The sequence below is a fragment of the Vombatus ursinus genome, unplaced genomic scaffold, assembly GCF_900497805.2.
Source record: "Vombatus ursinus unplaced genomic scaffold, bare-nosed wombat genome assembly UNPS02014863.1, whole genome shotgun sequence".
NCBI classification, from domain to species: domain Eukaryota; kingdom Metazoa; phylum Chordata; class Mammalia; order Diprotodontia; family Vombatidae; genus Vombatus; species Vombatus ursinus.
The window spans coordinates 27,363,481-27,367,361 of record NW_020954641.1 but is presented as its reverse complement, the minus strand read 5'-3'; the positions used below and the strand labels follow the sequence as shown (position 1 = coordinate 27,367,361).

The 3,881-nt window shown below is 38.8% G+C and overlaps 1 pseudogene; it reads right to left on the bottom strand.

Annotated features, from left to right (window-relative positions):
- Nucleotides 1–2,740: 2,740 nt before the first annotated feature.
- Nucleotides 2,741–3,668, bottom strand: LOC114027780 (annotated as a pseudogene).
- Nucleotides 3,669–3,881: the final 213 nt, after the last annotated feature.

Genomic DNA, 3,881 nt, shown 5'->3' with positions numbered 1-3,881 from the left:
TGACATGTCCAGTCTCTACATGACCAGTCTCCAAAGCAAACAACGAAACAAACAAAAAACCACCACCAACACTAGCAGAACAAAATCTATCTAAAATTCAGGTCATGAACCCAATCTTAAAAAACAAACGAAAACCCAGGAGTATTTACTGGGGGAAGTGTTTTAAAAATAACAGCAAAGCCAAATTACAGAGCTATGGGGACCTGACATTGAATCCTGTCTGTTAGAAGGTAAACTTTTTGAGAGCAGGGGCTCTGCACTTTGTCTTTGTATCCTCAGCAACTAGCACAGTGCTTGGCATATTTTAAAAAGGCTGTACCGATGCAGCACAAACTCTAGGTAGACCTAGAAGATTTTTAATTAGCTTTGCCATTCTGGCATCTTGCCTAGGACCTTCTAGATAAGAAGATGGGAATTACTACTTCACTTAGAAAAGAATTTAGAAATCCCCCTTACCCTTCCATTTTATAGATGAGGAAATTGAATCCCAAAGAAGCAGCATTCCAATCCCTGTATCCTGTCTCTTAGGTCAGTACTTTTTTTTTTTTAATATATATATACTAGGTTGCCTTAGAAGCCAGAAGGCTTGTGCAGAATATGTTGTATTGATTTTTTGAAAATTGAAAAATGATGTTTTTACACACTATAATCACCCCCAACGAACTCACATGAATCCTCTCTCCAAATACAATTCCTGAAAAAGTTAAACAAAATAGTGTGAGTGATTGCAATTGATAGCACAGCCAACCTTACACTTTATTATTTTACAAATTGTTAAAAGAAAGGAAACATGGGTGCTTTAGCTTTAATATATTTGTATCTACGTTGTTCATTGTTTTCGACCTGAGTTTTGTTGTTGTGTAAAGTTATCTTCAAAGTAGTAATAATCTAAGTAGTAATAAAAATAAATAAATTTTAAAAAATAAATAAAATCAAAGTAGTAATAAAATAATATTATTTTATATATGCTTTCAGGTTTGCAAAATATTTTACATGTATTGTCTCATTTGATCCTTGAAACAACCCTGAGACAAGTGCTATTATTGTTTTCATTTTACAGATGAGGAAGCTGGGGCTGAAAGGTTAAGTGACTTTCTCAGGGTCACACAGCTGGTCAATATCTTGGGCTGAATTAATTTGTATAGTGTTCTTTAGGTTCTTCTGTCTTCACTCTTTATTGTTCCCTATAAGTTTCCCCATGTTTCTTTGAGTTCTTCATGTTTATTGTGCCCTATAGTTGAATATGAGTTTTAACCCCCAAATCTTTGGGAATCATTGTTATCCCTAGACTGTAACTTCTAATGGCAGCACTCTAGCTGTAACTATGGTAACGCTCAGGGCCACACATTCATCAGTGAGTTATAAGACTGCAGGTGGAGGGGGGCTGGGAAGCCATGTGGTCTCTATAGAAATGAAATCCAATGTACCTAGGAGAGCATTAGAAGTAAAGAATTAAAAAGTAAGTCTTCAAACTTCTGGTCATGATCCTCATTTGCAAATAAATAACTCTTTTGGTTTTTTCTTCGTCTTCTCTGATTTCACATACAAAGCCCAGGCTATGGTTCCTCTTATAATGTCTCCTTTCTGAATTCACAGACTTTGTAATAAAGAGATAATGTAAGAGACCATGTAATTAGTGAACAACAAAAGAAGTCCTAGGTAGAAACAAACAGAAATGTGCATGGTGCAAGGATGATTAAAAGTGGCTTCTAACCAGGGGAGGTGATATGATCTTCATTTTATGGAGGAATAAACTGAGGCCCAGGGAGGTTCAGTGACTGAGGGATGGATAGCTAACACATGGATGAAAGAGGCAGGATCCAGAAAGACATCTGGGAGCTAGAATACTGGGTAAATCTAAGAAGGTGGAATGGAATATGAATAAATGCACATTCTTATGCAGGTTGGGAAAAAAAAAACTTCACAAGTACAAATGGGTGAGATGAGGCTCAACAGCAATTTGTCTGAAAAAGATCGGGGCCTTTTTTTAGGGGATGGGGTGGGGTGGAGGCTCAGTATGAATCAATGACTATATGGTAGCCAGAAAAAAAAACCTTATGTGGTTTTAGGCTGCATTAAGAGAGGAATGAATGAGTGGCGCTAGTCTAGAAGACCTAGGTTCTAATTTTGCCTCTGGTGCTGTCAACCTCCTGACCTTGGACAAGTCTCAGCTTGGACCTAAGTCAGTTTCCTAGTATATAAAATGAAGGTTTGTATAAGAAGGTCCATGTAGTCCCTCCATGCTCCAGATATAAGATCCTAAGTACTTTGCTCTGGTCATATCATATACACCTGAAACTTTGTGTTAAATCATACATGTCATATTTTCCTAAGGACATTGATAAGTTGAAGTATCCAGAGCAGGGTGACCTGAATAATAATGTTAATAATAAAAGCTTGAATTTATATTCTGCTTTAATTTTGCAAAGCATTTTACATGTGTTATTTCATTTAATCCTCACAACAACTCTGGGAAGTAGGTGCTATTGTTATTTTTATTTTACAAATGAGGAAACTGAGGCAGATAGCAGTTACGTGACTTGCCCAGGATCACACAGCTAGCAAGTGTCTGAGGAACCATTCAAAATCAGTTCTTCTGTCTCCAAGTACAGCAGACTATCCATTGCACCACATGTCTGCCTCTGATAAGAACCCATTTCTATAGTGCTTTTTTTAAATGTTCAATAAGTTTATTGTCTTAATCTGAACATCTTCATAGAAAATTGCAGATTTTGATGTTTTAACTATGAACTGCCCACTCCTGGGCTCTGAGGAAACTCACCTTCTTCTGAGCAACCCGGTCTTTCTTCTGGGCAAGGGACATTTTGGGGCGGTTCCATCTTTTCTTTTTAACTTCCCTCTTGGGCTTCTTTTCATATACTAGATTCTCCTGAATACCAGCACGGGCTTTCTTGTACATCTCCTCCATCATGCCAGGGGTTATATTGCTCTTTATGTACTGTGAGAATTGCTTTTTATAAGCATCTTCATCTTCTTCCATGAGATAACGCATATAATCTGCAACATTTTGGCCCATGATGTGTTTACGACGTACTTCAGCATTGAATTCCTTGCTTTCTGAATCATACCCAAGGAAGCGTTTGGTACTGTGAGGAATAGACAGACCACCATCCAGAGCTCCTTTAAGGGCCCCAAGGACTTTGTTTCCAGTGGTAGTTCTGGCAAGACCAGCGTCCAGGTAGCATGTAAGAGCACCAGGCTGTCCATCAATGCTTTCCACATTGTACTCATCTCCAGTCACTTCCACTTGACCATCATAGATCTTGTCCATGCCAAATCTGTTAAGAAGCCTGTGGGCCAGTAGCAGGCCTGTACAGTAAGTTGCATTTTGTCAGGCCAACCTTCACACCATACTTTGGTAACTCATGGGCATAAACTGCGGACAATCATATCCTCTTCTATACAGGCATAAGCAATCTAGCAGATGATATCTCTGTTGGTGACTCGGACTATCATCGTGTATTTTGGTATGTTATACTTGTTTTTATTTTGGATTACTAAATGTTTCTGTGCATAATAATCTATTTTTCCCTCTCGCCTTCTCCAGAATTTCCCTTGGTACCTCTTGAAGTAGGCCTTATTCTTGACAACTTTAACATACCCCATCCTGCAGAATGAGACCATCGCCCTCGGCACAGACCAGCAGGCCTCGCAGTGGTAGGGGGAGAAAAGGTAGTGCTTTGTTTTTAAAGTGCTTTTCTGTAAGAGTCATAAGAGTCCTTTGAGGTAGGTTTGCTGTCCCCAGTTTATTGATGAAGAAACCAAGGCTCCATGGGGTTAATTGACTTGTTTTTGAGAATTCACCATTTGAGGATTGAAGGACCAGGTTGAAAGACCTGGGTATGTTTAGCCTGGAGAAG